Source organism: Triticum dicoccoides, chromosome 3A (genome assembly GCF_002162155.2).
Source record: "Triticum dicoccoides isolate Atlit2015 ecotype Zavitan chromosome 3A, WEW_v2.0, whole genome shotgun sequence".
Classification (NCBI taxonomy): Eukaryota; Viridiplantae; Streptophyta; class Magnoliopsida; order Poales; family Poaceae; genus Triticum; species Triticum dicoccoides.
This window is the reverse complement of record NC_041384.1, coordinates 219867901-219887874: the sequence shown is the minus strand read 5'-3', so window position 1 is coordinate 219887874 and position 19974 is coordinate 219867901. Positions and strand designations below refer to the sequence as shown.

Here is a 19974-nt window from a genome sequence, read left to right as displayed (position 1 = left end):
AGACTTGCCAAGCGGCCTTGGTTTACTACTGGTAGACCGCCTGTCAAGTTTCGTATCATTTGGACTTCGTTTGATACTCTAACGGTTAACCGAGGGACCGAAAAGGCCTCGTGCGTATTGCAGCCCAACACCCCTCCAATTTGGCCCAAAACCCACCTAAGCCCTCTCCATCATCTAGAGCGTTCGATCACGATCGCGTGGCCAAAAACCGCACCTCATTTGGACTCTCCTAGCTCCCTCTATGCCTATTTAAAGACCCCTTCCCCGAAATCCGGATCTCCCTCTCCGAAACCCTAAAAAACTGCACCTCCCACCGACGGACACGTCCGATTCGGGCCGGACGTGTCCGCCACCACCCGCCGCCGCCATGTGTCAGCCGCCGACTCGCCTGCGCCGCCGCCCACCGCTCCGGCCCGGGAGCCCGCAGCCGGCCCCCGAGGCCCACTCCCTCCGCCGCCGCGCGCCCGCGCCCTTCTCCTCGCTCCGCCGCCACCGCGTTGCCTTGCCGGCCGCCGCGCCTCCCCGCCGCCCTCGCCGGCCGTATCTCGCCCCGGCCGCCGCGAGCATCGCCGCCCCGCGCCTCCTCACCATCTCCGGTGGCCGGAGACCACCACCCGCCGCCGGATCCGGACCGGATCCACCTCTCCCTCGCCTCCCCGCCGCCTCTTCGCTCGCCGGAGCCGCCAGGAGCTCGCCGGACTTGCCTCGGATTGCGTGCCGCTGAAACCCTAGATCTGGGAGGTTGAATTTTTGTCTAAGTCCCTGAAATTTTCAGTTCAAGTGCTCATGTTCGTGGCCCCGTAACTTTGCATCCGTAGCTCCGATTCATCCATATAGCATATCAAAATGTTCATCTCAGAGTACATCATTTCATTCCATTGCATCGTTTTCATTTGAGTTCATCTTGATGCCCGAAATTCTGTTAGAAGTAGGTTACTTGGGATAATTGTCAGATCTGCTGCTCCATTTAGCCTTTTGTCATTTTTGCCATGATTAATGTGTGCATGATATGCCATGGTGCTCTACATATGTTTTGTTTAGGGTTTTGTCATCTTTCCAGAGGTGCAACCCATGTATTTTTGTGATGTGTGTGGTGACTAGTGCAAGCTTGCAAAGTGGTGCACCTGCTAATTCTGTTTTCAGGGACTTAGCATTTTCACTAAGTCCTTGATCTGTTTATCTCATGATGCCATATGTTCATGTTGATTCCTAGTGATCCGTGCCTCTTTTGAGGATGATCAGTAAGGATGTTTTGTTAATCTTGTAGTTCTATATCCATCCATGTCTTTGTTTGCATTTATGGAGCACCATAGCTTGAGTCAATCGAGCTCTACTTTTGCTACTTTGTGAATCTGGGCAGATTGTCAACTTGTTTGCGATTTTGCCGATGATGTTGTAGTTGATCTGTGCATGCTATGCTATTGTTCTTGCCATGTCTAGCTTGCATTTTGTGCCTTTTTAATGGATGTATGCTTGTCTTGTCATGACTTGCACCGTAGTGAGTGCATCGAGCTCGTAAACATGCATATTTGAGTTATATTTCAGCATGTGTCAGTTTTCACTAAGTCTGGAAACTGATTATGTTTTTGCTATGTTCACATGCTTGCAATTGTATTTTCTGATCCCTTTTGGCTCAAGGTCACCAAGGGACTTTTGTTAAGCTATTTGAGTAGCTCCATGCCATGCTTTACCTTGCCATGTTCAGATCCTGTAGCATGTAGTTTTGTTGCTCCGAAGAGGGCTACCTGATCTGAAATTCCAGACAAGTGTTAATTTCAATAAGTCTGAGATCTATTTGTCATATGCATTTTTGCCATGCTTGTTTGAACCTGTTAATGGATGAATTGGCCGTAGCTCAGTGCTAGACTTTTGTTAAGCATCTTGAATGCATCCCTGCCATGTATTTTGTTGTCTTGTTTGGATGCTCTAGCGTGTTCTTTTCGTTGCATTTAGATGGCTACTTGCTGTAAATCGCAGACCGGTGTCATTTTTGAATCGCTTGCCAGTTCCAAACCGTAACTCTGATTCCGGCGTTCTTTATATCGTTTTCAAGTGATTTCATCTCATATTTCCAGTGGCACACTTGGATTTCCAAGTTGAGGCCAGGTTCATGCATTTCCTGTCATATCTTGTATTTTGCATCCCGCGTAGCATATCATCGCCGCATCATCTTGTTGTTTCCTTGCACGTGGTTGATTGTATCCTTGTTGCTTGTTTGTCTTGTTTGGGTAGAGCCGGGAGACGAGTTCGCTAACGACGAGCCTGTTGAGTTTGCTTTCGAGGATCCAGTCAACTCTGATAACTGTGCAGGCAAGATGATCATACCCTCGAAATCACTACTATCTTTGCTATGCTAGTTTGCTCGCTCTTTTGCTATGCCATTGCTACGACGCCTAGCACTTGCTTGCAAGCCTCCCAAATTGCCATGTCAAACCTCTAACCCACCATGTCCTAGCAAACCGTTGATTGGCTATGTTACCGCTTTGCTCGGCTCCTCTTATAGCGTTGCTAGTTGCAGGTGAAGATTGGAGGCCGTTCCTTGTTGGAACATTTATTTACTTGTTGGGATATCATTATATTATCTTGTTATCTTAAAGCATCTATATACTTGGTGAAGGGTGGAAGGCTCGGCCTCTCGCCTAGTGTTTTGTTCCACTCTTGCCGCCCTAGTTTCCGTCATATTGGTGTTATGTTCCCGAATTTTGCGTTCCTTACGCGGTTGGGTTATAATGGGAACCCCTTAATAGTTTGCCTTGATTAAAGCTTTTCTAGCAATGCCCAACCTTGGTTATACCATTCGTCACCTAGCCTCTTTTTCCCTTGGGTTTCCGGAGCCCGAGGGTCATCTTATTTTAGCCCCCCTGGGCCAGTGCTCCTCTGAGTGTTGGTCCTAACTAGAGTCCTGTGCAGCGCCCCCTCGGGGAAACTCGAGGTTTGGTTTTAGTTGTATGGAGAGCTCATCTGAGTGTGCCCTGAGAAAGAGATATGTGCATCTCCTATCGGGATTTGTCGGCACATTCGGGCGGTGTTGCTGGTCTTGTTTTAACCTGTCAAAGTGTCTTGAGTAACCGAGATACCGAGTCTGATCGAAACGTCTTGGGAGGAGGTCTATTCCTTCGTTGACCGTGAGAGCTTGTCATGGGCTAAGTTGGGACTCCCCTGCAGGGTTTTGAACTTTCGAAAGCCGTGCCCGCGGTTATGGGTAGATGGTAATTTGTTAATGTCCGGTTGTAGATAACTTGAACCTTAACTTAATTAAAATGAATCAACTGAGTGTGTTACCGTGATGGCCTCTTCTCGGCGGAGTCCGAAAAGTGGACACGGTGTTGGAGTAATGTTTGCGCAGGTTGCTCTCTAGTTTCTCGCTCGCGCTTTGCCTCCTCTTCTCGCTCTCTTTTTGCGAATAAGTTAGCCACCACATTTGCTAGCCGCTTGCTGCAGCTCCACATATTTACCTTACCTTACCTATAAGCTTAAATAGTCTTGATCGCGAGGGTGCGAGATTGCTGAGTCCCTGTGGCTCACAGATTACTATTACACCAGATGCAGGGCCTGATGATTCCGCTCCAGGAGCCGCGTATGAGCTCAAGTGGGAGTTCGACAAAGACTCTCAACGTTACTATGTTTCCTTTCCTGATGATCAGTAGTGGTGCCCAGTTGGGGGTGATTGGGACCGTGTCGCATGTTGGGTTATCTTTTATTTTGGCGCCGTAGTCGGGCCATGAGTGTTTGGATGATATAATATTATTTATGTACTTGATTGACGTGACGAGTGTAAGCCAACTATGTTATCTCCCCTTTATGATTTATATTACATGGGGTGTTGTGAAGATTGCCTAACTTGCGACATATGCCTTAAATGCGATTATGCCTCTAAGTCGTGCCTCGACACGTGGGAGATATAGTCGCATCGAGGGTGTTACACTCAACCCCGAGCGGGCGCCAGTGCCGGCTATCTGGCAGGTGCAAGTCACCCCAAGGCAGCGGGTTGACCACGTCCCAGTACCGTCGGCACGTCGCAACGTCCAGTGCCAGCCATCCCAGCCGGCTTACACGTTCGTCTTCTCGAGATCAACCACCGACAAGCCTTTCTCCCTCCATACATACTCTGGACCCTGAGGCACACCATTGCGTCACCAATATGGGAAAATTGGTTCCGGGATGAGCACGTCATGCGGCGGAGTCATTCTTTGCTTCCCATGTCGCACGTTCTCCTAGCCCACCACGTGTCGCGCGTGCGCACATGCCACCTCATGCGCGTGTGCACCCTCGACATCGCCGTCCCCACCAACATCTCCACCTGTAGCCATGGATGAGGAGGAAGAGGTCTTGGAGAAGGTGCTCAAGGACTCTAGGCTCGACGAATTGAAGGAGTTGAAAGGCCTGGCGGTGCGGCTTGCTTTGTCGGTCGCTGGTGATGTCGCCATTCCCGAGCTAGAGGATGGGGTGGTGCTGGAGGATGACGAGGAGGTCTAGGAGGAGCCAGTCTGGAATCCAGCGCTCGTGGGACAGTCTTGGTCGTGGACGTCGACGGTGACCTGCACGTCGGACTTTGTTTTGGCCCCGCTCGTGTGGGTCGGTGCGGATTCGCTCATAGCTTAGCCAGGAAGACGAACACAAAACCAGTGTAGTACACATTTTTACAGGCATCAATTTATTAGGAACATCATCAACAAGCCATGGTCAACGTATTGAGCACCATTACAATATGACTATCACAAAAAACTTTGTAATGGGATTTATGATTATTATTTTTACTGAATAGGATTTATGATTTTGGTGTTGAAAGCAATGTTTATTTTTGACAAACATGGTACGGAAGATGTTGGTTGCCCCATGAAACAAATCTTTGTATGAAGTTCGGCGAACTAGCGTGTTAACGGCGTCATTATAAGGTACCCCTCCATCCCAAAATATAAGGCACGCTCAACTTTACTCGATGTTTGATGCATAACTTTGACCACTAATATATATCGAAGTATATGGATTGAACATTTATAAAAAGCATTTTTTTGCGGGGCGCATAGTCGTATTTGTATTGCAATTTTTATTTTCATATATCCATATAATAATTTTATAGACATATGATACATGAAAATCGTAATCAAAGTTATGCAACGACAAAGAGCAGAAAAGCCAACCGGTGCCTTATCTTTTGGAAAGGAGGGCATAGAAAAAAGGTAGAAAACCTTAAAACGTTGTTCGTCCAAACATGATTTTTTTTTTCAATAGTACAACGGTCAACAACGTCCACACGTCAAAATCCGAGACCAAGAGAACGCATTGAAAGAAAAATCTCCACGCCCATGACCATGGTAAAAACTTTGGCAGGCCATTCAGAGAACCAGTTTGCACAATGTGAACAACACCCGTGACCAAACCATGGACAAAAGACTGCCGTGGTTACAGGATGTGAATAGCACCCGTGAGCCGTGACCATACCATCTTCTTCTCTGAACCGCCCACACCAAAGAGAGAGACAGAGGTCCCCTTCATCTCAGCTAAGACGAGCGGCGTCAGGTTGGAAAAATCAAGAACGACGGTGCAGCGCAGCGTGAGGATTTCGTCGACTACCCAAGTGAGTTTTTCAGCTGCATATCGCTTAATGTGTCAGTTTTCATGTCATCCAAAAATATGCGATCATTGTCTACAGAGTTCTCGGTGGTAGATGTGGCAATAGGTGAAGCACCCATGGATCCCATCTTCTCCAGAACCAATAGCCAGATACCTTCACATCACCCGTCAATCGACATGGATCTTGTTGAAGACGAGAACGACAGCAGACCAGCGACGCCGCCGTGCCGCCGACCATGCTGGGAGACGATGGATGGATAAGACGGCAGAGGTAATCATCTTAATACCAGTATCTGCAATTCTGCATCGTTTTTCAGATACGTTTTTCCCCGACTTTTCTCCCTCGTAAATCACGGTGATAGGTAAATGAAGTAAGAAGCATTGCAGTAGTCAACCGACTGGTAAGATGATCATTTCTCCAATGTCTCTTTATTCTTAGTAGCATCCTTTTCAGTCATCCGCGAGTTATAGACTTTTGTGCTGAGGACAGAAGTACTAATTGTTATTAAATATATTAACAAGCTGCACCGCCTTGTTGTTTTTCTTTACAGAAACAGAACTAGCAATTCTTTCTGGGCACCAATAGAAGGATATCGAAGTGCTATAGAGCGTGCAATTGAAGAAGCATCAAAACTTGGGAAACAGTTGTTTTCGAACCAGCTATTGACTTAATCAATGAAATGGCAAGTCTTTTGCCTTTGTTCCAAAAAAAAAATATCCGAGCAGGAGGCGTATCAGTTCTACAACGCATATTTATGGTGGCTTGGATTCAGCATCAAGCGGGGAAACAAATATGTCAATGACTCAAAATACAAATCAAAGCAGCAAGTTTCGAAGTGGCTTTTTTTGGGAAAAGTTTCGAAGTGGCTTATTTAGGTCAATAAAATATATATCGCTGGGTTGCTAAGATATCCACGATAGTCGGAGAAAGTAGCACCCAAGTGATCAAAGCTTACATAGATTACCAGAACAAACGTACCTTACGGAGTACACGCTTATGTGCGTGCCCTAATTAGCCCCCCTGATACTACCATTCATCACAATGCAGTCTCCATTCCTTTGTGTTGTGCACAGCAAATTAAACATCACATTTGGCAAAGTACACAAGGAACATACTTGAAAAATAAAATGGTAGACAGACAAGGCAGTTACTTTGCAGTATTCACGAAAAGCATGAATTCTGACTCCAGCGTTCTGATAGGAACGAATTGAAGATCTTAAAACAGCAGAGAAGCTACTATCTCAATGAAAAAAAACTTGGGTTCAAATCAATACAATATCCTGGCCTGAATTCTGCCAGTACGGTCGTCGAAGTCAAACAGAATCTCACTATCCAAGTCACGTTGATTCCACATCACACCAACGAAATGTGCCTTCATCAACATAAGGGTCATTATATACTGAAATTTTGGCTTAAGTCTGAACCGACCAAGCTAGTGGTATATTTTCCACTTACAATGCTTACTAGCATTCCATGGAGACACAACGCACCTCCTATTGCACTGAAGGAAGAAGCATTGATACTTGTTACATGGTCAGAGGCACGAGATTGTTTGGGGGATCAAGCTTCTCAGTTAAAGTACCATTTTAGTATGAAGTCCAACAAATATATGAGCAGTGCCTGCAAATATCAAACAAAAAAGCATTTACACCTGAATGTCGCTAAACCGGCTTGCAGTGCCTATACCTCCAGCAGGAACATCATAGGGCTGCATGATGATCCCTCCAAAATGATCTTCAACCTTAGCAATGTTGTTGGACGAACCTCCCATTGAACTACCTCCATCAGTACCTGTCATCATAGACACAGTCGAACGGATGCAGAAGTATATATCAGGAATTGAAGCACTACAACCAAAGAGATGGAGTCATGGCGCCCGAGCTGCCACGTGATATAAATTATCCTCTTCGCTTCAAACTCATTCTGGTATGCATTTGATTTTCCTTTCGGATGTATAATGGGCACAGACTAGCACAACTTCCAAGACTGAATTGAATGTAGGATTTATTGTAGTTCTTAGTTGGGTATGCAACAATTGATCTTTTCTTCAAAGCTTGGCGCCAGCCAAGACATCAAGAACACATGCGGCTGCCCGGTGTGATTCAAAATGTGCGGAACTGTTGCCGCACAACGCAGCCAGATGGAAGTTGTATTTACTAAAAAAAGCCAGGAATGAATGGAACCTTTCAACTCTAGCAACCCAACAAAAGCTATCCAATAGGCTTTCCCAAAAGAGATGCAGCCCAAGGACCGATGATAGAAAGGAGCTGCCCCCATTCCATCAATACGCCTGACATCTCAGAGCATAGGTTGCCGTTTATGTCTACGGAAAGTATCCTCACATGCCTTCCTCTTCTGTATATGTGATCATCTATAATTCAATAATTCAAAACCTTATTCATACAAAAGTTCGGATCTTGATGCAAACAAAGGGTTCTGATAGCACCCTCTGCTGCTAGTGATGATAGGAAAGCCGTTCTCTCTCTCTCTCTCTCTATATATATATATATATATATATATATATATATATATATATATATATTATATTTTTTATACTGTGTGCGAGTAACTTTAACTTTGAAAGATGGCCGTTGGATGAGGCCAATCCGATGGTCCAAAGATGGCAAATTTGAGCACTACTGGCCGCTGGATATCATCTAGATTCCACCAGATTTTGCCACATGTATAATCTAGAATACTCCATGGTTGAACTTAAGCATAATGCACAAACATCAAAACACAAGCACTTCTTATTTGTTCTAGAATCTTCCGTATCGGAATTGCCCAAATGTTTTTCTAGATGATTTGCCATTATTTGTTTTTACTTTATGTCTTACGACGCACAATTCCATGAATCTTAAAATAGATTAGCTTTCTTATAAAAACTAGATGATTTTGAATGAAATGAACTATAAGAATTAAACGAACATCTACATCATGCATATATGACTCAAAACTTGCATGCTATAATGTGGTATTTATTCATAATTTGGTTGCCAAATCTCATGCGTGCAATGCACGTGTACCTTACTCTAGTCTAAATGGTGTTTGTGTGTGTGTTGTCTGTGTTGAGGTGCAAATTGTCTATTTTTTGGGTACACGTTAAGCTTGTTCTTCCGAAATTTCAAGCCGCGCCTTGTTATGCCGAAAATTCAATCTAGCGTCTCTGTATATCGTGCTGCGAAACTCCCACCTCTTCAACCCGCGCCTTGTTAGCCCGAAATATTTAAGATATATCTTTGTCTCGTTGTGCTCCGACAACTCCCTCCATCTCAACTCGTGCCTTGCTATTCCAAACTTACAACATGCGCGAAAACTCCCACCTCCTGTGAAATCCCGACACGCGAAATGCCTGTGGTACCCCTGAACCGAAAGAACCGCCTCAAATTGGTGGGGGTACTTTTGTAACTTACCCCACATTTCGGACAAGCGCGTCTCTAAGCCATGGTTCCCCACTACCATCTCATCCGCCCACCCATTCGTACACCGAGGCCGTGAAAATCCGCGACGAAACCCCACACCCTGCTCCGTCCGCCACCCAGCCGGAGCCTCTTCCCCGACGACGTCGTCCACGGCAACACCTCGACGTCCCTCATCCATCGTACCGGATGAGGATCCGTCGTCGATCTCATCGTCCCGCCGGTTCAGCCACCCCATCCTCCACCTCCAAGGAGCTACCCCGATGTTCCCCTCGTCTTTCACGCCACCTCCATTCCCACACCGCCGTCTTCACCTGCACCACCGAAAGAGCATCATCATCACCGTTTCCTCGGATGAAGCTGCGGCCTAATCGACGCCACCAAAGAGGTTGTACACTAATCGCCGCATTTTCTTCTTGATTCGATCTCACGGTGCTGCCGGCGCTCGGTCCCGAGCCGACACGGCACGGCTCCATCCACGGCGGCGTCGCCGGCCACTTCCTCCACGGCGTTGCTCCCTCGGCGGCGACGTCCACATCAGTAGGAGTTGCTGCTGCTTTAGCTCTCGCTCGCGCTACTGCTCTGCTCTTGCTCTCAGTCCCTGCCTGGTCTGCTCTTGCTATTGCTCTTGCTCGCGCTGTTGCTCTCGCTCTTGCTCTTGCTTGCGATGCTGCTCCAATTTAGCTACACTTTAGTCGACTGAATCGACTTTTGGGTCAGTCAATTTTCAGGGGGTGAGGGGGCTCGCCGGGGTGAAGGAAGAACCAGCCGCGGCGGGGAGGGGGGCTCGCCGGAGAGGTACCCTACTATCTATCTTAGGGTTCAGGATGGGGGTGGTGGTCGCCAGCGATGGCGGAGCATTGGCGTGGCGGTGGCGTGGGGATCACCGGAGAAAAAGCTCGGCACGGGGGGGCCTAGAGGGATGGCCGGGGCGGCGGCGGACTGGCGGTGGGGAGTGTTTTCGGGGCGGGCGGGGCGGCGCACCACCGGCCGCGGGCGGCGGGGGCTGCTATTTGGCCGGTGGTGGCTGGCGGCTCAGGGGGTGGAGGTTGAAGATGAACCGTAGGCCCTTGATTTCGTGTCCAACGGCTGCAAAATCAACTGACCAGAGATGAAAAAGTCAGTCGACCGACGTGTAGCCTCACCTTGCTAGTGCGTTCAGTTTCGATAGCAAAATTCAGTTTCGACAGTTAAGTTCAGTTTCGACAGTTAAGTTCAGTTTCGACAGTTAAATTCAGTTTCGACAGTTGAGTTCAGAGATGAGGGGCTAATGTATTTTACATCTAGCACTTTGTGGTTATGTATTTTACGTCATGTCTTGGAGATGCTATTAGAATTCCACTCAGGTTAACATTGTTCGTTGTCTCTCTTGTCCTGCTTCAGCCTCGGCATCGTACAACTCACTGGAGCTGCTCTAACGACGAAACCCTCCATCACAGCGGAGCAGTACCTCGGGCTCCATCTCCAGACGCCTAAGATCTTCTGCCCCTCCTCCGACAGCCAAGTCAGCCGGAGCATCCTCACCGGCCAACCCAATCACACTGAGATCGACATGGCTTCGCCAAAGAGGCTGTACACTTATTGCATCTCTTTTTTACTCTACATGTTATATGTCCACTAAGCACTCGTAGTAACGGGAAATACGATTATTTTATCCTACTATATGACAAGCAGTGAGGTACCAGGCAACTTAGCTATCCGTGATGGACTCTCTTGAATGCCATCATTATTTATCTCTGCGCGTTTGAGCTGTGCATTTATCGATGGCCCTGGGAGTTGAGCTAGTATGGCAGTGGCCTGGGTCCAAAGTAATAGAAGTAGCACAAAAACATTTTTTAGTGTAGGATTTTCCTTGCTCAAGCATGCCTACTAGAATCGCCAGTGCTTGAAAGGAAAAGTGAATGAAAAACATCAGAATTGGAAAGTTTCCTATGGTACTACTTTTCATGACTTTGGTGCAAAGGAATGGAGAAAAGGAAAAATGTAGGATTTGTTCCTTTAGTGTCTCCTTGAAAGAAAAACCGTAGGAATTCTAATTTCCATTTCTGCTCCTTTTCATATTCCTATTCATCAAGCACAAGACTAAGAGATAGTAGCATAATAGCATTATAACCGTACATTTTCTTGTGGTTTGACTTAATCTCACCATGCTTTTTTGCATCCTGTGATCTTCCAATTGTTGTGAATCAAACACCCAGATTGGCAGAAATCCTGAGTTTTTATATTCTCTGTTTTGCATGTGCATTCCTATCCTATTCTTGTCTATTTCCTATCCCTGCATTGTTAGAATCCTCAAATTCAAACAAGCCCTTACTCAATTACTTCTGTTACAGATATGTGTCAAAGAAAACCTTGTGTGGTTTGTCATGCTCCTGCGGCACTGTGTTCCACCTTAGCTCAGCTGCTCCAACAATGGAAGGGTTCACCACAGCAGGGATCCACTCTCCAGACTGTCTTTCGCCGCCTCAGATCTTCTTCCCCGCCGCCGGCAGCCACGGCAACTGCATTACCATCATCAATTGAGCAGATGACCTTGAGGACTACACGGGTCCGCAAGAGAGGTCACACTCTTCCGTGTCTGCTTACGTTATGCATCGCTTAATATGATGACATGCTACATTATCGTCGTGTTCACCTATTAGACTCCGAGTCAGGTCCAAACTAATGCTGAAACTTGCGTTTTTAAATGGTTGTGGGGTACATATTGTGGCAGCAATCAGTACTATCTATCTACTATCTGGTTAATCTCCGATGTCTACTACGAGTTTCATGTTGGGTGCAAACAAACATTAAAGGAGCCATTATCTGTATTTTTAACTAAAGCTATTATCTACCTGCTATCATTGGTTTTGGGTCTATCCACAATTTGCTACCATCACTCTGGATTTGTGCATGCAGTCCTTACATAATCTCACTATGTTTTATTCCTATGCATGCCAGTTATTGTACACAATGGAACTGATCATGTAGAGCAAAAGAGACGAGCCTTGTGTGGCAATAAAATTTCATGCAGACGTCGTTCCATGGTGGGCGCAAAGGCAGCCCCCCTCCACCCATTTCGGATCGTAATCAAGAGGAAGATAACTGTTCTGAGGGGGATTCAGAAGGAGAAGACCACTCCTATTTACCCCAAGAGGTCTTCGCTCTAACTTGGCATGCTGATGTTGGTAATATCATGCATATGGTGCCTTGCATTGCTTACTGTATACATTAAAAATGTCATCTGCTTAGTTTAGACATGCTTTGTGTCAATGCCATCTGTTTAGTTTCTTTATCATATATGTGAATCATGCAATGCCATCTTGTCTAGTCAGGCATCATATATGTGAATTTTGCAATGCCACCCTGGTTAGCCACTCATCTTATATGTGAATTATATCATGCCATCATTTTTTATTACGTGTTAAATTTGTCAACAATTTTAGTACATTCAATTACTCTTCCTGTGCATCAGCCATTCGGCATGGTCATGGAAAAATCTGGAGTGGAAACAAGGTCTTCAGAGCAGACAATGCTATCTGACGAAGCACATGTCTTGCTCGTTACCGATAGCTCCTTAGAGGAGGATTCAGAGACAGATGACCAGTCATATTCCCCCCCCCCCCGAGGTGCATGCCCTAACTTGGCAGGGTTATGTTGCTCATATCGTGCGTATGGTATCTTGCATTGCTATGTCATTTGCTTAGTTTAGACATGCTTTGTGTGAATGCCACCTGTTTAGTGTCTAATTACCATATATGTGAATTATGCAATGCCATCTTGTTGCAAGACATTATATATGTGAATTATGCAATGTTATCTTGTTGCAAGGAACTATGTATGTGAATTATGCAATGCCATGTTGTTTAGGAAAGCGTCATATATGTGAATTATATCATGTTGTCCTTTTTTTGTATTTCTCCTTTTGTCGACAATGTTTGTATATTCAACTGCTCTTCCTGTGCATCAGCCATTTGAATTGGTGATGGAGAAATCTGGAGTGAAAACAAGGTCTTCAGAGCAGACAATGCTACCTGCTGAAGCAGATATCTTGCTGGGTACAGATAGCTCTTCAAAGGAGGATTTAGAGGCAGATGACCAGTCCTATTATCCCCCTAAGGGGTATGCTCAAACTGTTGGGGAACGTAGCATAAATTCAAAATTTTCCTACGTGTCACCAAGATCTATCTATGGAGTCATCTAGCAACGAGGGAGGAGTGGATCTACATACCCTAGTAGATCGCGCGCGGAAGCGTTCAAGAGAACGGGGTTGATGGAGTCGTACTCGTCGTGATCCAAATCACCGATGATCCTAGCGCCGAACGGACGGCACCTCCGCGTTCAACACACGTACGGAGCAGCGACGTCTCCTCCTTCTTGATCCAGCAAGGGGGGAGGAGAGGTTGATGGAGATCCAACAGCACGACGGCGTGGCGGTGGAAGTAGCGGGATTCCAACAGGGCTTCACCAAGCGCTGCGGGAGGAGGGAGATGTGTCATGGGAGGGAGAGGGAGGCGCCAGGGCTTAGGTATGGTTGCCCTCCCTTCCCCCCACTATATATAGGGCCAAGGGAGAGGGGGAGGGTGCAGCCTTGCCCCTTCCTCTAAGGAAGGGTGCGGCCAAGGGGGGAGGAGTCCATCCTCCCCAAGGCACCTCGAAGGTGCCTTCCCCCTTTAGGACTCTTCCTTTCCCTCTCCTCTTGGCGCATGGGCCTCTTGGGGCTGGTGCCCTTGGCCCATATAGGCCAAGGCGCACCCCCTACAGCCCATGTGGCCCCCCGGGGCAGGTGGCCCCACCCGGTGGACCCCCGGGACCCTTCCGGTGGTCCCGGTACAATACCGGTGACCCCGAAACTTGTCCCGATGGCCGAAACAGCACTTCCTATATATAATTCTTTACCTCCGGACCATTCCGGAACTCCTCATGACGTCCGGGATCTCATCCGGGACTCCGAACAACTTTCGGGTTACCGCATACTAATATCTCTATAACCCTAGCGTCACCGAACCTTAAGTGTGTAGACCCTACGGGTTCGGGAGACATGCAGACATGACCGAGATGACTCTTCGGTCAATAACGAACAACGGGATCTGGATACCCATGTTGGCTCCCACATGTTCCACGATGATCTCATCGGATGAACCACGATGTCAAGGACTTAATCAATCCCGTATACAATTCCCTTTGTCTAGCGATACGATACTTGCCCGAGATTCAATCGTCGGTATCCCGATACCTTGTTCAATCTCGTTACCGGCAAGTCTCTTTACTCGTTTCGTAACACATCATCCCGTGATCAACTCCTTGATCACATTGTGCACATTATGATGATGTCCTACCGAGTGGGCCCAGAGATACCTCTCTGTTTACACGGAGTGACAAATCCCAGTCTCGATTCGTGCCAACCCAACAGACACTTTCGGAGATACCCGTAGTGCACCTTTATAGTCACCTAGTTATGTTGTGACGTTTGGCACACCCAAAGTATTCCTACGGTATCCGGGAGTTGCACAATCTCATGGTCTAAGGAAATGATACTTGACATTAGAAAAGCTTTAGCGAACGAACTACACGATCTTTGTGCTAGGCTTAGGATTGGGTCTTGTCCATCACATCATTCTCCTAATGATGTGATCCCGTTATCAATGACATCCAATGTCCATGGTCAGGAAACCATAACCATCTATTGATCAACGAGCTAGTCAACTAGAGGCTTACTAGGGACATGGTGTTGTCTATGTATCCACACATGTATTTGAGTTTCCTATTAATACAATTCTAGCATGGATAATAAACGATTATCATGAACAAGGAAATATAATAATAACTAATTTATTATTGCCTCTAGGGCATATTTCCAACAGTCTCCCACTTGCACTAGAGTCAATAATCTAGTTCACATCGTCATGTGATTAACACTCACAGGTCACATCACCATGTGACCAACATCCAAAGAGTTTACTAGTGTCACTAAACTAGTTCACATCATCATGTGATTAAGACTCAATGAGTTCTGGGTTTGAACATGTTATGCTTGTGAGAGATGTTATAGTCAACGGGTCTGAATCTTTCAGATCCGTATGTACTTCGCAAATCTCTATGTCATCTCGTAGATGCAGCTACTACGCTATATTTGGAGCCATTTCAAATAACTGTTCTACTTGGAGCTATTCTAAATTGTTGCTCCATTATACGTATCCGGTATCTCTACTCAGAGCTATCCAGATAGGTGTTAAGCTTGCATCGACGTAACTCTTTACGTCGAACTCTTTATCACCTCAATAACCGAGAAACATATCCTTATTCCTCTAAGGATAATTTAGACCGCTATCTGGTGATCTACTCCTAGATTACCTTTGTACCCTCTTGCCAGATATGTGGCAAGGCACACATCAGGTGCGGTACTTAGCATGGCATACCGTATAGAGCCTATGACAAAAGCATAGGGGACGACCTTCGTCCTTCCTCTTTCTTCTGCCGTGGTCGACCTTTAAGTCTTAACTTCATACCTTACAACTCAGGCAAGAACTCCTTCTTTGACTGATCCATCTTGAACACCTTCAAGATCATGTCAAGGTATGTGCTCATTTGAAAGTACCATTAAGCGTTTTGATCTATCCTTATAGATCTTGATGCTCAATGTTCAAGTAGCTTAATCCAGGCTTTCCATTGAAAAACACTTTCCAAATAACCCTATATGATTTCCAGAAATTCTACGTCATTTCTGATCCATAATATTTCTGATCAGAAATTCTATAGTGCTCCCACTCACTTCTTTGGAAATACAAGTTTCTCATAAACTTTGTATACACCCAAAATCTTTGATCATCTCATCAAAGCGTACATTCCAACTCCGAGATGCTTACTCCAGTCCTTAGAAGGATTGCTGGAGCTTTGCATACTTATTAGCATCTTTCAGGATTGACAAAACCTTCCGGTTGTATCACATACAACCTTCCCTCAAGAAAATCGTCGAGGAAACAATGTTTTGACATCCTATCTGCAAGATTTCATAAATAATGTAGTAATCGCTAATATAATTCCAACAGACTCTTAGCATCGCTACGAATGAGAAAGTCTCATCGTAGTCAACTCCTTGAACTTGTCGGAAAACAAAACTTAACAACAAGTCGAGCTTTCTTAATGGTGACATTTACCATCATTGTCCATCTTCCTTTTAAAATCCATCTGTACTCAATAGCCTTACGACCATCGAGCCGTTCTGCCAAAGTCTACACTTTGTTTTTTCATACATGGATCCTCTCTCGGATTTTATGGCCTCGAGCCATTTATCAGAATCCGGGCCCACCATCGCTTCTCCATAGCTCGTAGGTTCATTGTTGTCTAGCAACATGACTTCCAAGACAGGATTACGTACCACTCTGAAGTAGTACGCATCCTTGTCATCCTACGAGGTTTGGTAGTGACTTGATCTGAAGTTTCATGATCACTATCATAAGCTTCCACTTCAATTGGTGTAGGTGCCACAGGAACAACTCTTTGTGCCCTGCTATACACTAGTTGAAGAGACGGTTTAATAACCTCATCAAGTCTCCACCATCCTCCCACTCAATTCTTTCGAGAGAAACTTTTCCTCGAGAAAGGACCCGATTCTAGAAACAATCCCTTATTGCTTTCGGTTCTGAGACAGGAGGTATACCCAACTATTTTGGGTGTCCTATGAAGATGCATTTATCCACTTTGGGTTCGAGCTTATCAGCCTAAAACTTTTTTGCATAAGCATCGCAGCCCCAAACTTTTAAGAAATGACAGCTTAGGTTTCTCTAAACCATAGTTCATACGGTGTCATCTCATCGGAATTACGTGGTGCCCTATTTAAAGTGAATGTGGTTGTCTCTAATGCCTAACCCATAAACTATCATGGTAATTCGATAAGAGACATCATGGTATGCATCATATCCAATAGGGTGAAGTTATGATGTTCGGACACACCATCACACTATGGTGTTCCAGGCTGTATTAATTGTGAAAAAAATTCCATAAGGTCTTAATTCTGTGCCAAACTCGTAATTCAGATATTCATCTCTATGATCATATCATAGATCTTTTATCCTCTTGTCACGACGATCTTTCAACTTCACTCTGAAATTACTTGAACCTTTCAATAATTCAGACTCATGATTCATCAAGTAAATATACTCAACATCTACTCAAATCATCTGTGAAGTAAGAACACAACGATATCCACTACATGCCTCAGCACTCATTGGACTGCATACATCAAAATGTATTACTTCCAACAAGTTGCTTTCTAGTTCCATTTTACTGAAAACGAGGCTTTCAGTCATCTTGCCCATGTGGTATGATTTGCATGTCTCAAGTGATTCAAAATCAAGTGAGTCCAAACGGTCCATTTGCATGGAGTTTCTTCATGCATATACACCAATGGACATGGTTCGCATGTCTCAAACTTTTCAAAAACGAGTGAGCCCAAAGATCCATCAACATGGAGCTTCTTTCATGCGTTTTATACCGATATGACTTACATGGTAGTGCCACAAGTAGGTGGTACTATCATTACTATCTTATATCTTTTGGCATGAACATGTGTATCACTATGATCGAGATTCAATAAACCATTCATTTTAGGTGCAAGACCATTGAAGGTATTATTCAAATAAACAGAGTAACCATTATTATCCTTAAATGAATAACCGTATTGCGATAGACATAATCCAATCATGTCTATGCTCAACGCAAACACCAATCTCGATGGTAGAGGGAGCGTGCGATGCTTGATCATATCAACATTGGAAACACTTCCAACACATATCGTCAGCTCACCTTTAGCTAGTCTCCGTTTATTCCGTAGCTTTTATTTCGAGTTACTAACACTTAGCAACCGAACCAGTATCTAATACCCTGGTGCTACTAGGAGTACTAGTAAAGTACACATTAACATAATACATCCAATATACTTCTATCGACCTTGCCAGCCTTCTTATCTACCAAGTATCTAGGGTAATTCTGCTCCAGTGGCTGTTCCCTTTATTACAGAAGCACTTAGTCTCGGGTTTGGGTTCAACCTTGGGTTTCTTCACTAGAGCAGCAGCTGATTTGCCGTTTCATGAAGCATCCCTTTTTTTCCCTTGCCCTTCTTGAAACTAGTGGTTTCACCAACCATCAACAATTGATGCTCCTTCTTGATCTCTACTTTTGTGGTGTCAAACATCACGAATATCTCAAGGATCATCATATATGTCCCTGATATATTATAGTTCATCACGAAGCTCTAGCAGCTTGGTGGTAATGACTTCGGAGAAACATCACTTTCTCATCTAGAAGATCAACTCCCACTCGATTCAAGCGATTGTTGTACTCAGACAATCTGAGCACAAGTTCAACAATTGAGCTTTTCTCCCTTAGTTTGCAGGCTTAAGAAAATTGTCGGAGGTCTTATACCTCTTGACGTGGGCACGAGCCTGAAATCCCAATTTCAGCCCTTGAAACATCTCATATGTTTCGCGGCGTTTCAAAACGTCTTCGGTGCCTCAACTCTAAACCATTTAACTGAACTATCACGTAGTTATCAAAACATGTATGTCAGATGTTCGCAACATCCACATACGCCGTTCGAGGTTCAGCACACTGAGTGGTGCATTAAGGACATAAGCCTTCTATGAAGCAATGAGGACAATCCTTAGTTTACGGACCTAGTCCGCATAATTGCTACTATCAACTTTCAACTAAATTTTCTCTAGGAACATAACGAAACAGTAGAACTGAAGCGCGAGCTACGACATAATTTGCGAAGACCTTTTGACTATGCTCAGGATAATTAAGTTCATTTTATGAACTCCCACTTAGATAGACATCCCTCTAGTCATCTAAGTGATTACATGATCTGAGTCAACTAGGCCGTGTCCGATCATCACGTGAGATGGACTAGTCAACATCGGTGAACATCTTCATGTTGATCGTATCTTCTATACGACTCATGCTCGACCTTTCGGTCTCTTGTGTTCCGAGGCCATGTCTGTACATGCTAGGCTCATCAAGTCAACCTAAGTGTTTCGCGTGTGTAAATCTGGCTTACACCCGTTGTATGTGAACGTAAGAATCTATCACACCCGATCATCACGTGGTGCTTCGAAATGACGAACTTTCGCAACGGTGCACAGTTAGGGGGAACACCTTCTTGAAATTTTAATGAGGGATCATCTTATTTACTACCGTCGTTCTAAGCAAACAAGATGCAAAAACATGATAAACATCACATGCAATCAAATAATAGTGACATGATATGGCCAATATCATATAGCTCCTTTGATCTCCATCTTGGGGCTCCATGGTCATCTTGTCACCGGCATAACACCATGATCTCCATCATCATGTCTCCATGAAGTTGCTCGCCAACTATTACTTCTACTACTATGGCTACCGGTTAGCAATAAAGTAAAGTAATTACATGGCGTTGTTCAATGACACGCAGGTCATACAATAAATAAAGACAACTCCTATGGCTCCTGCCGGTTATCATACTCATCGACATGCAAGTCGTGATTCCTATTACAAGAATATGATCAATCTCATACATCACATATCATTCATCACATTCCTTTTGGCCATATCACATCACATAGCATACCCTGCAAAAACAAGTTAGACGTCCTCTAATTGTTGTTTGCATGTTTTACGTGGCTGCTATGGGTTTCTAGCTAGAACATTTCTTACCTATGCAAAAACCACAACGTGATATGCCAATTGCTATTTACCCTTCATAAGGACCCTTTTCATCGAATCCGATCCGACTAAAGTGGGAGAGACAGACACCCGCTAGCCACCTTATGCAACTAGTGCATGTTAGTCGGTGGAACCAGTCTCACGTAAGAGTACGTGTAAGGTCGGTCCGGGCCGCTTCATCCCACAATGCCAACGAATCAAGATTGGACTAGTAACGGTAAGCATATTGAACAAAATCAACACCCACAACTACTTTGTGTTCTACTCGTGCATAGAAACTACGCATAGACCTAGCTC

The 19974-nt window shown here is 45.1% G+C and overlaps 2 long non-coding RNA genes across 3 annotated transcripts; one reads left to right on the top strand and one right to left on the bottom strand.

The window, feature by feature from the left end:
- The first annotated feature begins 5337 nt into the window (after positions 1 to 5337).
- Positions 5338 to 6866, top strand: LOC119267930. Of its 2 annotated transcripts, none has more exons than XR_005132760.1 (3): positions 5338 to 5578; positions 5654 to 5845; positions 6126 to 6866. It is a non-coding gene; the product is annotated as an uncharacterized LOC119267930 (long non-coding RNA). The 2 variants fall into 2 exon arrangements; XR_005132761.1 differs by having other exon boundaries at positions 5654 to 5975.
- A 106-nt stretch (positions 6867 to 6972) lies between these two features.
- LOC119267931 lies at positions 6973 to 7646 on the bottom strand. Its single transcript, XR_005132763.1, has 2 exons — positions 7262 to 7646; positions 6973 to 7195 (listed from the first exon to the last, which is right to left on the bottom strand). It is a non-coding gene; the product is annotated as an uncharacterized LOC119267931 (long non-coding RNA).
- Between the last annotated feature and the right edge of the window lie 12328 nt (positions 7647 to 19974).